The 21,132-nt window shown below is 30.4% G+C and overlaps 1 long non-coding RNA gene across 1 annotated transcript; it reads right to left on the minus strand.

Annotated features, from left to right (window-relative positions):
• Nucleotides 1-7,700: 7,700 nt before the first annotated feature.
• Nucleotides 7,701-20,780, minus strand: LOC129976185 (uncharacterized). The gene is made up of 3 exons (XR_008785099.1): nt 20,178-20,780; nt 18,463-18,566; nt 7,701-8,014 (listed from the first exon to the last, which is right to left on the minus strand). It is a non-coding gene; the product is annotated as an uncharacterized LOC129976185 (long non-coding RNA).
• Nucleotides 20,781-21,132: the final 352 nt, after the last annotated feature.

The raw sequence follows: 21,132 nt of genomic DNA on the forward strand, positions 1-21,132 counted from the left end.
ACACATAATACACGGCCAAGAACAGTCTAACATTCTTAACATATTTAACCATTTCGAGTTTGGAAAAATAATGGGAATCTGGTCAAAAATCACAATGCTAACAAGAGGGATGAATTTGCTCATATGCAAGAACTTGGATCTTAAAATTTCTTTTAAATTTATAGATTTCTAAAGTAAAATTTTATTTTTGATGTATTAGAATTTGAAAGCTTCACATTAAATGTTAAACAGTCATGGCGAAATATATAAAATAAATATTATAAAAAAAGAAATATATATAATATTATTAGTCGGTAACGAGACTTGATCTGAGGACCTGCAAAAAGCGTCGCCACACCCCATCGTTCATTCCACCAGTCCAGACAGACTGCACTGTCCGGAACAGTCTTAACATGTTTAAACATTTCTAGTTTGAAAAAAATGGAAATCTTGTCAAAAATCACAATGCTAAGAATAGGCATGATTTCTGCGCATTTGCAAGATTGGATCTTAAAATTTGTTTTATATTTATACATTTCTAACTAAAACTTTATTTTTGATGTATTAGAATTTGAAAATTTCAAATTGAATGTTAAACAGGCATGGCCAAAAATATTAAAAATAAATATTATAAAAAAAGAAATATATATAAAACTATTATTCGGTAACGAGACTCGATCTGAAGACCTGCAAAAAGTTTCGCCACACCCCTCATATCACCTGGTCAGTCAGACTACACTGTCCGGAACAGTATAAGATTCTTAACATATTTAACCATTTCTAGTTTGAAAACTAATGAAATCTGGTCTTAAAGCACAATGCTAAGAATATGAATGATTTTTGCGCATGTACAAGAAATTGATATTTAAATCTTCTATTTAATTTTTAGGTATTTTGAAGTAAAATTTTATTTTTGTTATATAAGAATTGGAAAAATTCATTGTAAATGTTGAGCTAGGATTGGGAATAATATTCAAAGTTAATAAAAAAAAGAGAAATAGAAAATTCTATATAACCATTCCTCTCTAACTTAACATCTGCAAAAATCATGAAAACAACCTTACACTGTATCCACCAGGAAATTATTTTTCTGCACCTAAAAGCTTTGCGTTATAACAATAAGAAATTCTTTTTCTGTGTAGGTCGTTAATAGAGCTTTCGTTATGGCAGATTCCTCTAATTGTAAAAATTGAATGCATATAAACGAAATGTGAGAAATGGTTGGTTGTTGTTGTGGTTGTTTATTGGCGCAAGTGAGAAATGGTTGGAACATATTTCGAATGAATAATGGAATTAAAATCCCTTATGCTCATATAATTAGCAGTTATCTGGTACGCACAAATTTCACATTATAACTGTTCTGTCATGATTTTAGCATAACTTCAGTCTTTATAAATGCTCTAAAAGTAAAGTTGTTAATAGTGACTTAAATTTGCCTAAATAGTTCGCGATAATTTCAATAATCTAAATATTTAAAGTATTTTAATATGTTCTTTTATTATTAACTGATCGCAATGATGATTTCTATTTTAACCTTGCTAATAAATAGTACATCCTAATGAAACAATCAATTCTTTTTTATTTACGATATAAAGATAAAATTATATTCTGTGATTTGCATCTTTTATAACTTAATACCATAATACACACTAATCATATTTATATAAACATACATCCAAAATTCTATTCAATTTGTGGGTGCTAGTAACCGAATGCCAGGGTTTTATAGCCAATTACGTTTTCATGGATAACAAGATGGATTCAGTAAAAAGATTATTCACTCCAAAGTTTAATATTTCTTAACTGTTATACGCCAATGTCTAGCAGCGCTTTCCGTGGGGTAACACATTCATTAGAGAATCCACGAGAAAGTTTCAGGGAGACTACTCTAGCTGGTTTTCAAAGCTTTTTTGAATGATTTGCCTCTATTCAAACAAATAAAAAGAAGCATATGTAAGGCTTTTCGCATTTGCAATACTTTGAATGCAACTGTGAAAAACATGTTTCCTTTCTTAGATCGGAATTTCAATGGTTTGAACATGGTATTAATACATATCTCTAGGTAGTTACTTTATGTCCAAAAATATTGGCTAGATTCAAAATTCACTCGTGTCTTTTTTATTTTTCTAAAAATGTCGTGGGTATTCAATCATACACAGAATATGCTTGATCATAATTTTAGTGAAAATTCCGGTAACCACTGTATTTTAAAGATTAGAAAGCACTGAAAAATAATGATATTTTCAACAACAACAAAAAACTAATCATGATTGAAATGATTTAAAAAAACCCCATGTATTTTTCTTCTTATACATGCAGAGTTTCACCAATTATACGAAATTTGCGAAATACGTGATAATATGCTAGCATAGCAACATTAAAATTTACTATACATTTTCTGAATATTAAAAGAAATATTAGTAGTGACAATGAATAATTTGCAAATGCACTTGTGCTGTGCGTGGTATATTTTTTTCCCATAATTTTCAAGATAAATACTGCGCTTATTACAAAATTCAAGTTAATTACCATCATGATTCACAACGGCATCACCACCGAAATAAATTGATTACTTTTCAGTTGCTCTTTAAGAGTCATAAAATATTGAAACTTCGAATTAAACTGAATTATACTTAGCTCCGAAATATACTAAACACCCTAACTGTGCTTATAACCATAAAAATAAATTCTATTAATTTAATTACAATTTTAAACACTAATAAAAGTCATGCAAACGAATGAGAATGATTCCATGGTAAGCAAAAAATGGATCAAAATCGATTTTGGCGATATTTAAGAATTGATAAAAACTGAGCAAATTAAATTTTCTAATAAGCAAAGTACATTACTGAAGAAAATATGAAGAAAAGCTAACACATTTTTCTATCAAAGACTTTTAATATCACAAAAAACTATTCTAGAGGGAGTAATAAAATATTTCAATTCATACAGCCATTTTAAATGCAGGTTCTATAATGAAATAAAGTTTAGATCTTATTTATAATTAACTGCATACTTTTTTTTTTTTCGCAGAGGAGCTATGGAAAAAAATAGTGTAATAGTGCGTCTCGTTCCACACCTCTGAATTCGAAAGACATTTTTGGAAATTGTTAGTCTGTGACAAAGATGGCTCAAAATCGCTTTGAACGAGGATGCAATGTAGCATATGATTTTTGAATCAAATTTGTAGATACTTATCAAATTTTCAGTAAATCTATTCAGAGGAAGTCTGCATTTTCTGGTTCTCGAATATAAGATATCGTGTTAAATGCAAAGGCAAGAAAGCTAAATGAATAAAATTCTGTCGACAGATTTAACATCTACAGTGCCGACACCTGTCAAATTTTGAGACAATGAGGGGTTGAACATCCATACGCAGGCCGGGATAGCCTGGTTGGTAGAGCGTCGGATTCGCGTCCCTTAGGTTGCCAGTTCGAGTCCCGCCGGCCGAAGATTCCCCGCGTTCTTGGTGGCTGACGCGCGTTAAATCTGTCGTGGTCACAAAGTCCTCCATGTCGAGAGTAATACCACTGGGGGTACTGGATCAGGGGTGATCATTCTCTGATTCAGGTCTAAATTACGATCTGTGAATGAAATGCGTGAATGAAGTTCGCCCCGTAAAAAGGGCTGTTACGCGTGGGTAGCCAAGTCGTTCTCTTGGCCCTAGATGGCGGTACTATAGAAACAAGAGGCGCTCCCCATCCCAGGCGTAAATCCGCTGTCTTCGAACAGCGGGCTTGCCTATGGCAAGTGCCATAAGAAACAACAACAACATCCATACGTACCTTCAGAGTTTCGACAACTCAAAAATGCAATAACTAAAATGTCAAATTTAACATGCGATTCCATAGCTATAGTTCTGTGGCAAATGTTTTCAGTTGGTTGGTAATAACTTGACTAGAACACAAATTCAATTTTGAGATACTCTCAACGATGCATGCTCGGGATTAATCACCGAAAATAAAAGAATCAGTCGATAGATTCAGTAAAATCACTATAGATTAATATTTCGTAATTATTGTGCGTCAATGCCAAGCAAAGCGTTATCTGGAATAACACCTCTATTAAATTGTCGTAGACTAAGTTTTAGGGAGTCTGCTCGCGTTGGTTTTCTAAACATTTTTGAATGAGTTACCTCGATCAAAAGAAATCAAGCATATTTAAGACTCTTTACATATTCACAGCTGCATTAAAAATATTGCATAACACGTTTATTTTTTTATAATCTGTCGGGGAAAACGCGTCTAAAATAGCAGCTCGATTTTATTAGAAAGTATGCTAGAAAGATTGAGAGACCATTCCTGTTGGTTTTGATAGTTACGTAAATGACAAGGAAAAGCAGAATTTTTATTGTAGAATAGACATTTATTCATTTAATGATCATTTTTAACTTAATGAAGTGCAGCCTATAAGTAACATCTCGCAGGGACTTTTGGGATTTATAATATTAGTGAAGTTTTAGAAATCAGTAAAAAATGCTGATGTTCACAAAACTAAAAAAGGTTAAAATATAAAAACTGAATACTAACAAATTATCAAACAAGATTTTATTTACAAAATTAAGTAATACAAAATACTGAAATAAGATTATAATATTTGAAATCGTTAAGTTAATATAACATTGAAAGTAAATACATATATGAATATGAAAATACTCAGATATTATGTACAAATATACAAGATAACAAGAATTAATAGCATTCATATTTAATGCATTTATTTGAAACAAAGATTATATACAAATATAAAAATATTAACAGAAAATACATGGAAAATACCAGGAGTTTGTTCAAATATAGAAAAAAAATAAGGTAAAGTAACCTTAATGATAAAGACAATGCAGTTTCTATGAATTATTATAACAATATTATGAATTTCAAAGAAAATACTCCAGCGATATTTTTAGCAATTCAAAGGAAACTATCTTGGAAGTTTTGAAATTTATTTGATTTTATAAGACTTTCTACAAATTTTAAATATTTGAAAATAATTAAGATCTCTATTTTTACATTCATGGTATATTTCAGGTTTGCAACACTGGAATCTTTATTTCTTGACGCTCAGAGACATCCTGGAATTTCCTAGATTGATAAAAATCCACTGATTTTTAAAAACTTAACTATCATTTGATTGTTTCGTTTAGAGGAATTTCAATATATTTTTTTTACGAGAGATGAAGTCTATCAGTAAGAGAAATCGACATCTACATCCATAATGATAAATGAATTATTAGTTAAAGACTAAAAATTGAAGTTAATCAAATACTAATTTAAGACATTAATAAAAATGTAGGTAACATTACTAAATTTAATAGTATTATTAGACAGAAAAGTTCTATTAAAGAAAATTTAAGCTTTTGTCATTTATTGCATCCATTCTAATCGGTCTAGCATATTATGACATTCTTCATTAACATTATTAAAAGTTAAGCAGCGGTATCCAGATTTCCGAAATATTTCATATACAAAAATGTTATCCACATTTCCAAACTGTAGTTTTTGGAAATTTTAAAGATTCTTTTAAAACATATTCATCACCATGTTGATCAGGCATGACGATCAAATGCTTTTTCTTAATCCGATGGATTCCTGATTGACTGGCTAGCACAGCCATCAGTCATCCTTTGTTGGAAAACCACCGAAAAAGAGCTTTCAAATTCCTTACATATTTTTTAATGCATTTCGAAGTTATCAAAATTTTACGGATAATTATAAAAAATGAGGCTTAGATTTCGCTTTTAAAAATATTATTCTCATCAATTTTTTATGGTAAACTAAACATTAAAGGATGTTATAATAATTGCTAAAGGATGCAACAAATGGAGGAGGCTTAATATATTTTGCTTAAATAATTATGAATATAGGTACTTAAGAAATAGCTGAAATTTAAATGTTAATGCCAGAAATGGAAATAATATTGCAGGTTATTGTTTGATGGTTATAATTTAATTTCTTTAGCTATGTGATTTTAGATTTAAATGTTCCAGAGCATCGAGGTAAGGAATAGCCATTTTATCGCAAAACTCAGTCACATGTACAATACTAATCACAGAATTAAAAATATTTGGTAATTCTAAAATATACAATTTAATTCAGACACAACATCAATGTAGGTTTTTTTTTTTTTTTTTTTTTTTTTTTGTCAGATATTGTGAAGCTTCCAAATGTCACCAATTTTTGTAACATGCCATTTTGTAATATGACTTATCATAGGAAATTTATTTCCAACGATAAATTCTATCTTATTCTTTCTTTAAATTCAACTTTTTCCCGAGATTCATTTAACACTGATTTATTAAACTTTTTTTCACAGCTATTAATATATCATAGTACAGCCGATATAATGACACAAAGCAATAAAAAGTAATGATTCATTTTTGGGGTCGTTCCCTTTTTTCTAACTCTTCTTTATATCTTTCAAACTTAATTAAAATTAAAACATTTCTTTATCCAACTTTCTCATATCCATTTATAAAATGTGCGCAGGAGAATCAATAATTTTCACCGTCATTTCAGCCAAAGATTATTTCAATTATTGTCAACATATTTTATTTTAGAGCCTTAATCATGAAGAATTCAGACTTAATGTTTGTGATACCAAGAAGAATTCATTATTAAAAACAAATAAATTTCTTGAAGTTTAAGAAACTTTGATTCTTAAAATATGGATGTCAATTTCTTTGAACTGAAATTCTTAACAATAAATAGGTAGACAAAACTGAAATTACTTATCTGACAATTATGCAAATCTAAGGAATGCTTTCTTATATAATTTATACATTCTTTACAAAGCGATACTATAGAAATTCATTTTTATGATACTCTACTATTTCATATTTAGTTTTACAAATCAGATCGTTTAGTTGAATGAAATTTAAAAAGTTTCCCCAATTCTATGAGAATGTTGAATGAATTATTTAATTCATAGAATATTAATATAACAGCAAAAATATACATTATACATTCACAAAATTTCAAAATTAAAGACTATTCTTTTATAGCAATTTTAAGTGATTAGAGTATGTTGGCAACAATATATGACTATGGATGAAGTAAATGTAAATATTAAAATTTCATTGAAAAGTATGACAGTTACTCCAGCACTAGATATTTCAAAAGGATAAATCTAAATTTTATAAATGCAAGCACAAAACTTACATAGAATACAATAATTTTTTTTTAGAAATTAAAATATTCTCATGGAATAAAACTAGAAATAATTCGAGTTTCAGTACTTTTGACATTTCGGTTAATTCTTAGCGATCACATATAAACTGAAAATATTAGAAATACCCAAAAGTAGATTATTTGGAGAATTTTAATAATTTAGAAGCAACGACGAAGGAAACATTTAATTACTGTTTTTCATGACTTTTTTTTTTTTGAAGAATTTTAGCAATATCGATTCTTTTCAATATGATCATTCAATTTTTAACAACTTCTGAATCTGATTAGCTAAACTCAGTCTCAGAGAGCGAGTCATGAGAAAGCTTGAAAATATGAGATTAAAGCTAAAAACCGAATAAAATATGTGCTCTTAAAATGCTGAAAAACCATATCGAAACAGACTTATTGAATTTGATTATACAAAATCCGTGAAATAGTCACCAACAGATTTCGTTTTCTTAACTTAATACAAAATTTTTGATCAACTGATTTTACAAGTAGATATTAATTTAACCGCTAAACATTAGTTGAAATTTGAGTCATAATTTTCTCCTCACCTGCAAAATTTCAGAAAGCAATGTAAAATAAGATTTTTTTTAAGATCAGTGCACACAGTTTTAAAGATATCTGAATTGCATTTCCCTCGGCTGCCAAGTCAAGTTTATAATTAGTAGTAAATCATCTTAATAGATTTTGCAAGAGATAATTTATAAGTTCCCAAGCTGTCAGCAAAAAATACCGTTCGATGTTGCTCCATTGATATCTTTTATACGTAAGAGCGATGAACTCCAGTCTTGATGTCGATATAAAATCATTTCTTAGCCATGTTGAGAAAGATCCATCTTACACTAAATTTCTTTGAGCAATATCTGAAAAGAAAGCATGAATTAATGCAATTTAAAAATGAATATAGTATTTATAATGAATGAAAAAACAATATAGCAAAAACAGTAATTTGTGGAAGTAAATTATACAAAAATTTATCAAAAAACAAATCAAAGGTTTCAGTACCAATACCCATGACTACATTAGATAATTTCTTTAGAATCCGTTTCCTAGTGCATCAAAATATGGAATTGAAACTCTTTTCTTAAAGATTTTAAATTATAGTAAAATTTATTTAATCACTAAATATTTCTATTAAGATTAATCTATTTCCGTGGCCTCAGCATGTATCAGATCAAAGCAAAAGTAAAATGCAGTGCAAGTGATAAGCGCGTTATGAATACACATTTTTTTTTTTGAGTGACAAATATTTTCATTTCCGGTTGATTTTTTTAGCACTATTTAATTTCAACTTACCATGTCGTTGTACTTCAGAATTTTTTTTTCCCATTACAAAGAATACATTTTCTACGTATCTTGGAAATCTGGCCTCGATCCTAGATGAGTCTGGAACTGAAAATAGTGTCTGAATTTAAGAAATCAGAAGTAAAGAGTGAATCGTTTTTCTCTCTGCAGCATAATAATCGGCAAATGTTGAAGAATCCATATAGCTATGGGTTCATTGACGTTATAGTTGACTTGAGTATAAATATAGAGACGTGCAATACACTTTTCATTGTTTGCAATATTTGAAGGAATGTTCAGGGCAAAAGCTTGAAACTGTCCAGTAGATAGCATTTATTACATAATTGTGTAAATATACGGAATATTTATTAGCTTCAATCCCACATAATTGAAACATGCTTATTTTTATATACCAGTAAGATTTACGGTACTGCATATTTCCAGTTATGTTCTCTCGATTCCAGTGATTGAATAAAATGCATCTATAAGCACGATTGTAAACCAGTCAAATTTCTCAGAACAAATCAATTTCAATTTTCATAAAATGTCACACGTTGCAAGAAGTTAAGAAGAAAGGTAATATCAAACACTGAAAGTGATAATATATTTGAAAATTGATATTGCTGCTTCTTCAACAATAAAAGTTCATTTTAAGTCTTAGTCGTAGGGAAATATCTGAAGAAAAATTTCTTCCAAAGTAAGAGTGTTTAAAATTTTTTGAACTGTTTATATTTCAATTCCTGTAATAGAAAGTTTGAAATGAAAGACTCAAGACTTTAACGTTTATTATAACTCGATTTGTTCCGTTTCCCTGAGTGTTACTTATAAATTGAATACTCTTGATACCTTATTTCCAAACAATTTTTTTCTCCTCCTGTTATTTCATCCAAATTCTATTCGATTTTCATTAACAGAACAGATCAAAACAATATAAATGAGTTGGAATTATGTAAGAGATTCAGAAGCTCAACATGATTTTTTTTTTTAATTTGTTCATGCAATTCATTTTCAGGAAGATTTTCAGTTATGAGAACACGATTTCTTTTCTATCTCTGATTTCATTCGCGAACATGTCTATGACAACTGCCACACGCAACAGATTTTTCTTTAGCATAGTTTGTTTAGATAGTTCAAAAGATCGACTATCACTTGAATATCTAGTAAATTCACGATTTACTAGCCACTTTTGAAGAGTCTTATAAATCAAAATAAATGGTATTTTATGATGAAATCCATTCCTTTTAGTTGCTGCTTTAGACTGCTTTTGAGTTTCATTTGCTTTGAAGTTTGTGAAGAATTCATAGCATGTTGATATTTTCTTTACTCATTTATCCACAATGGCTTGAGAATTTCACAATTGTACAGAATGCATCCATCAGTCATGGAGTGCACACATCAAAATATTCAATTCTGGAATCCTTGAAAAAAAAACCGGCTGTGACATTAGGAAATAAATTTTAAATTATTCATTCAGACAGTTTCGGGATATGATTTTTTTTTTGTTCTCTACGTTTAAACTCCTTGTGTGCCAACAAGTATACCACAAGGCTTACAGATGTAAGTCAGTACGCAATCAACAGTAAAGTAAATTTCAAATATAAGGTCGCAGGTACAAATGCAAAAATAGAAGAAAGAAAAATAGGGGAAAACAAGTAGATACACAAACAAAGCAAAATGAAACAAAATTGCTCACGTAGTAACAGAAACATACAGTAAATGATATAAAACAATTGAATAAGCATGATCAAATAAAATATACAAATACAAAAGTATATATGCAAATATATGTAGGCAAACACAATAAAGTAAAGTTTAAATCATACGTGGAAAAATACTATTGATATATGTACAAAAGGAAATGAAAGATGATTTACACTGTACAAAGGCAGATAAATGAGGAGGCCAAGCTATATTGTTCTTTCGAAGGCAGTTCTTGAGTTTTCGTCTTTCCGGAATAAACTTGGGGCATTCAAATATCAAATGCTTGACATCCTGGACTGCACCACTGTGGCACGAACACCTATCAGTCGGCGACAAATTGAATCGTTTTAAATATGCTTTAAAGTTTCCATTCCCAGTCAGAAACTGGATAAGCTTAAAATTCGACTCAAAGTAGTTGTTAGCCTTTAGGCGTCTATGTATGGATGGAATAAATTCCTTAGTGAGCTGCGCATTAGTCGATGCTTGATATAAAGTATTCCATTCAGATATAACTTTATCTTTAAAGACATTCTTTAAATAAGATTTCGGAATGCTCATAGGAATGGAATTAACTAGTTTCGTCGCTTCTTTGGCAAGCCAGTCGGCGCGTTCATTGCCATAGATTCCTGTATGACCTCTAACAAAAGAAAAGGAAACTTGCACACCTCTGCCTTGAAGATGACTCAGGTTGGATTGTGTTTTAACAATTATTTGGTTTAGGGAATCAATGTTATTTAAGGCGTGTTCGGGATATGATTCTAATGCATTTTTAAAATTTTCGATTTGATAAAATCCGAATAAAGTGCAATTTTGAAAAACTAAAAGGAAAAAAAAATTATCAAATAAAAGGATTTCGTTCTCGAAATATTTCCTTACTGTTGAAAATTAACCATTTTATGTAGATTAGTAGCTAAATAAATCCATCCGATTATATAATATAGGTTTTATTTGATTCAAAAATTTTATTACTAGCAATCGTTTAATATTTTCATTTCTAGTTCACATTTTCGTTACTTCTATAGGGATTGGTCATTTCCTTAAAGAAAACGAAATCATTTCCTTCTAGTTACAATCTTGATATTCGTTTTGCCATCGAACAGGAAAAACCTCAGTATGATTTTATTTCGGAATTATTTTAAATAATCTCAAACGCTAAGTCCTATACATCTACATATAAAAGAGATTCATCCTGGCTTTACCTTTATCCAATTACCATAGCTTTAAAAGTAATCTTTAAAAGTAATCAACATAGATCAGTCCATTAAAACGAATGAAATATTTGTTCATTTACTCGGAACGTGTCGCCATTCCAGTTCCGATGCACCATTTGGATACATATGACAAATTTACCCTTATATAAAAGTAATTCAATCTTACTGTGCAGAATTGCTCTCGATAAAATTCATATTTTTATTTATGGTACGTTAATAAATGGACGTTTCTTTTATGACTTATCGATATTCGACAGTGTGTCCAATGGCAAATTGGAATGTGACAATGCTTCCATATTGATAACTACTAGAAATTAAGAAATGTAGAAAGAACGAGATTAATATTTCGAGACTATAAAGAGATCGAGTCAAAAATTTACATTGCTTCCGATCATTTCGAGAAGTTTAATAAAATTTTAATAAAAACAATATTGAAATTTCAGATTCCAAAAAATTTAACTCGAGATAGATAACAGTTAATAGAACAAATTGATAACCGTTAGGTTAGAATCGTTTCTGGATTTAAAACAGCTGAAGAACAAAGGAAAGATAAGATTTGTTCCCAACAAAAAATCAATTTTCCAATATTATATTTCTAAAATAAGTGAATCTAATAAAAAAATGAGTATCGAAAAATAAGGATTCTACTCTCCTATTATAGAATTTTGAAATGAATGAAAATCAAGATGGTGATTTTAAATCTGACGTCGAGCAAAGCAATATTGGAAAGCTAAGATTCGGGTTCTGAAAACTATCCCTTGATTTGAATTTCTGGTTATTGAGCATACATGGTTATTAAAAAGAACAGATAAAAGCGTTCATCATTCAAAAAATAACCGATCACTGCTATTTCATATCCAATATGGATATTAAAAAGCATGGTTATTAAAACATACATGGATATTAAAAAGCATTCATCAATAGAAAATAACAGATCCCCGCCATCTGACATCCAATAATCATTAACAATTCCTGCCAATATATTTTATTGATTTTTAGAGCCCAAAATCATTAATTATTCTCTAATATCGAATCTAAATTCATTGTTTAAAACATTTTCATGAAAGTTTTTGATTTCATCAGATTTAATGTGAGCTCCCATTTAATTTCAAGTTTGTATTATCAAAATTGGAGAAAATCCAAACATGGTTTATTTTACGTTTGTGACATCCAATCCAAGATCAAAACTCATAATTAGAGAAGTTTATCCTCTTATCGACAGCAAGGTTTCCTTAACTGCTGTAAACTATCATTCTAGTCACTTATATGTTTACTCTTACTGAAGGATTTTTGGATTTCGTACTTAGCCATTCAACCGAAAGCTAATTCTCTTAGGGGGGGGGGGGGAGTGCGTGCTGCGCTTTGTCTTATTTCCGTTCAATGTACAATTCTTTGCCGATTCATTCGGTTTCCCATCTAGAATCTTGGTGACAGTTCGAGATTTACAGCAATCAAGCATTTCATTGTTAGATATCAGCACAATTTCTACAAAACTGCAATCATATTGTAAGAAAGAAAGTACTCGAAAAGGAGAAGACAGCATTTTGAGGTGGGAAACAACTATTATACAGAGCGACTTTATACTTTCATTCTATAGAGCAGAAATTTACCCAAAATATACGACTATTTTTACCCATTACTAAGATTTAACTTCAACTGCGGAAAGGATAAAGCAATGATTTATTAGACCCTAATGTGCTAAATGGCCTCGACATATGAAAGATATTGTCGATTTATATAAATACAAAAAAATTGATTTTTCATTGACATTTCAGTACCCGGAAATATTTTATAACCATGTTTTATATGCTGAACAAAAACGATCAATATTAAATTGAGGAAACGTTTTAAAATATAGAGAAAGATCATTCAAGGGTTTATTCTTTTAATGATTCAAAAAATTTGAAAAGGCTGCATTTCTTTAAGTTGCCGGGCTTTATATATCTATAAACGAGCATTCAAACACTGGAGATTTCCAAAAAAAAACATTTCTTCAATATTCTACAATTAGACAGAAAATTTACTAAAGTTCTATATAAATCCATGAAATTGTGAGATTTTAATCTATGATTGGTACAAAATGCTTGGGCCAAGCTACCTAAAGTATTAAAATAAGGACATTAAACGGATATTATCAAACTTTGTACTTACTGAATACAACTCTAAAATCCATGTAAAATCCTAACTAAGCTCGAGATTCTCCGAACTTCTCTAATATGAATAATTCTATTTTGTAAAATTGACAATTATATAACCGTTTCTGTTTATGCTTTATAATCTGATTTTTTTTATACAAACGTATTATTCCGAAAATATTGCGGGCATCTTTCATTTTCGGGATCATGGAATCATTGTTAAATGATTAACTTTTAATGAATTTATTTTTATTTTTACCCATACAGAAGAGATATCCGTTTGGAATATCTAGTTAAATCATAAATGAAGGAATGAAATAATCACCGAATTTCGAATTTGAACATCGAAGTATAAAATTAGAAAAAGTTCTGCGAGCTTATTTTTTATACGATCCAGATTTTCAGATCCTGTAAAAAAAAAAAAAAAGTAAATTCTTAGGGGATGTGCAGGGGTGAAAATTTATTTTTTTGGGCAAAGCAAAAAAAAATTATTTTAATGAAGTACAGCAAACATGCTTTGAGCTTATCGAAATTAGCCATAAAAACGCATTTCACGTAATTCTTCAGACGAAATTATTAAATTATGACATGTTATTTCTTGACATATTACCACACAAAAAGCTTCTGTACACTGACCCTAAACGCAACAAACGCCTCTACTCTCACAGCACAACTCACAATAATAACCCCTTTCTTACACTGCCCATATATTTTATACTACGAACTACCAGCTAATACAGTCCCATTCATTACCCACTCCGCCCACTACCTCCACAATTCCAACACCACACGCATTACCCACTCCGCCCACTACCTCCACAATTCCAACACCACACATTATCCACACCGCCCACTACCTCCACAATTCCAACGCCACACACTATCCACACCGCCCACTACCTCCACAATTCCAACGCCACACACTATCCACACCGCCCACTACCTCCACAATTCATACACCACACACTATCCACACCGCCCACTACCTCCACAATTCATACACCACACACTATCCACACCGCCCACTACCTCCACAATTCATACACCACACACTATCCACACCGCCCACTACCTCCACAATTCATACACCACACACATTACCCACACCGCCCACTACCTCCACAATTCCAACACCACACGCATTACCCACACCGCCGACTACCTCCCCAATTCCAACACCACACACATTACCCACACCGCCACTACCTCCACAATTCCAAACCACACACATTACACACACCGCCACGACACTTGCAATTCCAACAACCACATACATTCATTACCCACACCGCCACGACACTCGCAATTACAACACCACATACATTTATTATGCATCCACCACGAACCCCATAATTCCAATACTACACATCACCCATTCAACAACGAATACCACTGTTCTAACATCACATGTATTACACAATCAACTATGATACCCGGTTTCATTATCATACGTATTATCTATCAACTCCACTAAGACATCCATAGATCCACTACCATCAGCATTATCCATTCCACCACTACACACAGTTCCAACACAATACCTATATCCAAGTGACCCACACAGTTAAAACAGCATACATTACTTCTACTATAATGGACCATAATTTTAACAACGAACAAACCCATAGTCATTTCCAATCCAGTACAGTTTCCACTCTTTACTTACTATGAATACTAGAGACATTCGTTACAAAATCCTCTGCCATTATTCCTAGTCAATGAATTGTATAATTTTTAATTTACGCATTGAAATCCAGGACAGAAATTTTGCATACTGCAGCAACAATACAACTCAAGTGCAATGTACAACTCAAAAAATAAGGTAGCGTGAGTTTAGGGTGGGGGATAACCTACAGCCATGCTTTGATGTCTCTAACGGAATAAAATTGTATTTATAGAAAAATAGAATTGAGAGAACATTTGTACCCAATGCCATCACTACTAAACTGGTTTCTACGATACAATTCTATTTTTTCTAAAAAATTGTTCGTTTTGAGGACAGACTGATTCAACTGTATGTGAAACCGACAAAATGAAATTTTCAACTAATTATATGCATGTCCCAGAAATCCCAAATCATTCACTTCTAATGTAGTATACCTCAGAATTGATGTAAAGAACAATTTCAATATCTTAAATGACCGGTAATCAACCGACTTATCACAAATTTTCGAGCTTTTCATAAAAAATAGTTCTCAAATATTCCTTTGCATTCTTTTCCAATATCTTCCTCCCTTCATCTACCTGACAATTCTTTAAAGGCATGTATTGCCTAGCTAAAAACTCAAACCACAGAAAGTGAATTATTCTATCACTATGTTTTATCCTTAATGATATGCATCTTTCCTTATTTAAAGATGCAAATAAGATTTAGAAGAGATCAGAATCAACTCTTGGTTTTTTAGAAAAGGATAAATATTAAGTTTGATGAAACTTCTATCTGTTGCTATCTATTTAGACTTACTGTAAGATATTTTAATGAGATGTCTTACGCTAACGTCAAAGCCACATAACGGAATAAAAAAAATTAAGATTTTCCTATATTTATGTAAATTTTTGTCAACGATATCAGTAAATAGTTTGACATTCTAAAATCCAAAAAATTTCAGTATTAACGCTTCATTTATAACGAGCAAAGTACACCTAAGATCAGGATTCGCACAATAGATTTTTTTTTTTTTACATCAAAGGTCATCCAATAGTAAGACTTATTTTCCTGTCCTGCTTTAAATCATGAAGGTAATTTATCAGTTTCTTTTTTGTCCGTAGAGATGCTATCGAATCTAGGCAATTGAAACCTTTTCTTCCAAAATTATTGAAGTACGTTATTTGCTAAAAATTGCTCTAGCTAATTTCTACCAATGAAACGTTTAATCACAACATATATGGAATTATGCAAACGTGTATCTTAGTGGGAAACTGAATAAATCGACTAGGCTTCGACAAGTATAATTTAAATCAGAAAATACGGCAGAGTGCCGAACGAAGCGTTTCCAGAAGAATAAGCTTTAGAAATTTTATCCTCCCCAATACGAAATCCAAAAATCTGTCAGTCTTGACAGAAATTTATTTCCAAAATTCAGCAGAATTGAATAAAGTGATGGTTCACAGCACTAAATGAAATCTAAGAAAAGATTTGTCGATAAGACGATTTAGTTATTAGTGCTTAAAAATGCTCAGTGATGCCGAAAGATGAAAAATTCAGATTGAGAGAACTTATAGGACTTGACGCACTAAAATATTAATTTTTCGTCACTCTTGTAAGAAAGGTGAAGGCAATATTGTCTATATAAAATTTAATGTTAAAGAAAATCGCTAGGAAAATTAAATTTTCGTAGTCTTGTTTTATATTGCATTCAGGAACATCGAATGTTTTATATTGGAAAATTTTAACCCCAAATTACATTTAGTTCTTAGTTGATTTGTAGTTTAATTTCGATTATTCCAACATATGTAATTTTGATATTTTTCATACGACACCTTTTTTGACGAATTTGATTTAAACCATATCGTATTTATAGTCTATTCTTATCTTAAAACATAGGCTAATATTTTGAATTTCATTTCTTTTTTAAAAGCCTCGTTCTCTAAAATTTACTAAATTCTAGCAATCGCGTTTTTATGAGGATGCAGTATATTACATCTCATAGAAAACTGCGTTTAAACGATCTCCACATACCTGTGATATAAAAATAGGAAAAATAGTTATCTTACGTATTAATTAAAAACTATCACTTGATTAACCTTTTTTTATTATCTTAATTTAACATACTAATTAGATTTAACATACTAATTTTAAATTAATGCAATATAAACTAATTTAAGATAACAAAATAGGAAATTACAATATAAAAAGAGATCATTACATATTATATAAATTAAGCCATTAAATGGAAAAGAGTAAGGTTGAATATATGTAGAAGAATGGGATTTAAGAATTCCAAGGAAAAAACTTGCTTATTTGAGCCTAATATCTAAAAAAAATTCAAGCCCTTTTTACAAGTATCAAAATATGTCTACTGTTCGACAACGGTTTGGAAAACCCTCCTCGCTTTTGCGCATGCGTTAGGATTTGTTTAATTTGTCAAAATAGGGGTAAAAGGAAAGATGAAAGGAGGAGATGTTTACATTTAACAATGAAGACTCGCGGTTTTATGAGCCGTAAAAATTAGATAATTAGTAATACAGAAAGGAAAATTAATTAATGCACAGTAAAATATTTCAGAACTATTTTTTTTATTTAATGTAAGAGGCATAAACATTAAATTATGGAAAATAAATGAAAAATTTCTGTTCTTAAAATTTGATAATTCATCTTTACAAAATAATCTTTTATATTAAAATGCTGTTTTTTATGCGCTATTGAATTTTTTGACAATATTTTAAGACTAAAAACAATGGATAATAAAGATTTTTTTCTATTCAAAAAATTTGTTTTAATTTTAGGAATTGCTGTAAATATGGAGCCTCTTAAAAATATTATCTATAAAATGCTTGATATTTTATGTATTTTGATATTAAAAGAGTTATTAAAGATTTTTCTACTTAAGAATATTTTTAAATACATAACATGAAATTATTACTAAATTTTTCTTTGTACCCATCTTTAAAACTTTTTTGCCATTTGAACTAGCTATATCAATACGAAAATTTGAGTTAAAATAAAATGCGGTCAGAAACGACACAACATCCACACGTGAAAAAAATTGAAGTAAGTATCTAATGGGGTAAATCCAAGGTCAAAGGTGAATGCCGGAAATATGCTCATCGTTCTGCGCCTCACCCCTTCTAATGATATGGAAGCGTCGAAATGTAATCGTTTCAGAATCCGTTGACGAACAGCAATCTCGAATTTTTAATTAGTTTACTTCCATTACTGAAATGTTTAATTTCTGATTTATGAATATTGTCTAAAGTATATATTCTAAATTGATACCTAAAAATCCTTGCAATTTCATTAATGACGTTTTAAGAACTTACTTGTTTTTTTCACATGCGATTTTCTATTACATTCTTCAATTTTAGTGTCTTCCAGTTTTTAAATGCAAAATCTTCCGTAAATGGATAAACGGATTCTTTACGGTCTGAAAAGATTTAAAATACCAAATTACTTTGAGTTCAGTTTTAACTTTAGTAAAATTCAAAAGAGAAAATTATATGACACTAAAAAGAAATGGATTCGTAACGAAGGAATTAGTTTAATCTAAAGAGACCAAATCAAAGATGCAAAAAAGTAGGTCTTTGATTCGAGTATGAACACTATTTGAAAGAAAATTGATGAAGACATCCCTGTTAACCTAGGAATTCAAGTTAAGAATGCTAACTAAACTGAATACTAATACTTTAAATTTATTAAAGGTCAATCCAATAATTTGGACCTTTGAAATTTTATTTAACTAAAACCTTTAATATTAATGTATACTACAAACTTTTCAGTTATCCGAGTGAAATGATTCTTGGTTTAGAAGAAAAATTCGAAACACAATTGAACAAGTAAAACAAACAATATTATTAATTGCTGAGAAAAGAAAGAAAGGTTTATATTCACTATATTTGATGAGAGATATTTCCTAAGGTGCGTCCTTCCTACAAGAGATGCTCTAAAATGTCTTGCTTAAAATTCCCCATTTGAGAGCTATAAGTAAAACAATTTGCCGTGCACAGCATTTAATTTTTCCAGTCCCTACGTAACATGATAAAATTTACATATAGTATGCCAGCCTATAAACAAAGTTTACTAAAATAGTGCAAGATATTTAAGATAAAGACAATTTAAAAGACTGATGAAAGTTAATCATCAACAAATTATAATAGTAAATTTTTAATTGTCATTATCCACAGAAATTTAAAAAATAACTATGTACCGATTTTCACTGATACCTTGCATTATATTACAATTAACTGAAAACTAAAGAATTTACACTAATTATTCCTTACAAAATTAATTTTGACTTGTTTAGAATAGTTTTTATGTCAGAAATACACTTTTAGGGCAACATTTTATTTGAAAATCGATTTCTTGACATTAAAATTTCTAAGAAGAAAAAGTTAAAAATGGTTCGTAAATTTATTCCCTAAAAAGAACTTCCGACCATACGTGCATATGAAATTTTTCAAATAATACATTACCAAATATGGTACAGGATAAAACGTTGCTAAAGTATAATGGCTGGCAACTTAACTCGTAGCTGACATTTTTGGAACTTGTTTCAAGTGTTTATCAATCTAACAGATTTTTTTTTATGGCTGATACATTTATTAACCATTTAACTGTTTTATTTTCTTTACTATCTAATAAGATGACACCTTCTATTTTGGAAATATTTTCTTATTTTGATTCAAATGGAAATACATTGAATACTTGACTTATCTATGTATACGAAGTAATTTTAATATTGAATTATAATCGTTATGAATGGTTTATTTTTTGCTTACAACCTTCAAAATTTCATAAATCGATGCACGTATGGCACTCAGGCAAAGCAGTTAAACGGCTAATGTTTAATAACAGTAACACACAACACTAAAGAATACTCGTATGAATTCAGTCGTTTATTTATGGAAGTTTGTTAAAGCAAAATTACTTCCCCGTTTTATATCTTAAATATGGAACGGCACATTCACTACAGTATTCTTTGGATTAATACCGTTTCCGAAACAGTATCTGCAAGCTCCTACAACGATGGCATAAATACCTTGATTATGATGGTTTTGCCACTTTCTAGATGTCCGAAGTGGACAAAAAAAAAGTCTTATTCCACCAAAAACGGCAGTATCTTCCGTTAGAGAAGATTTCGTTTCATGGCAAATGCTTCCAAGACAAAAGATCAATAATATTTAAGATCCATTTATCGTCATGTCAAAATTTAATCAAGTCTGATCCGGGTATTAAGCCTTCTCGTGACATGGTAAAAACTGAGCCCCTGCAGCATTTCTTTTTCCCAGTTCAGTTACAGAATTCCTGTTTCTTCCCAAATTTATACAGACGTAATTGAATGGTTCTCCTGTGACATTTTAACTCTCCAGCAAATATTATAAGCTGGGCGCGATCTTTGAGCAGAGTGCTTCAATAATAATGGACGGTTTTTCAACCTTCAAGAATGCAATCTGATGACGTACATCATTTGAGTCAGTTTCGCATAGTCATTCACTCACGACTCTCCACACTGAAAGCATAATTTCCATGCAGCTACCAAAGTATTATTATCCAACTCATAATGAAACCTCAAAGCTAAAACATTCATTAATAATGAAATGTTCAGTTCAGAATTGTGCATACTACAGATCAGCTTTCAACATGTTTGACAAATCAAACAGTTCTGCATTGACTGACGGCTCAGGGGAATGTCAAGCTCTGACTTCAACTCGTTAATACCGATATCACCTATTTGAATTTCTTTTTCTCCCTAACGGCACGAGCACAATGCTACTTCTGTACACTAAATTTTATCCCCCTAGCTCACTTTGTTTAGTAGTTATCGTGTTAACTTATATTCAAACAGTCGGACAGACAGGCTAGCTCTGAATAGATTTTGCTCTACATTTGATAGAAATCTACATATTTGGTGTAAAACTTTATATCAAATTACATCAGTCTAGCTCAAATCAGATTTTAAGTTACTTTTATCATAGACGGACAGACAAACATTT

This window comes from Argiope bruennichi, chromosome 7 (assembly GCF_947563725.1).
Source record: "Argiope bruennichi chromosome 7, qqArgBrue1.1, whole genome shotgun sequence".
NCBI classification, from domain to species: domain Eukaryota; kingdom Metazoa; phylum Arthropoda; class Arachnida; order Araneae; family Araneidae; genus Argiope; species Argiope bruennichi.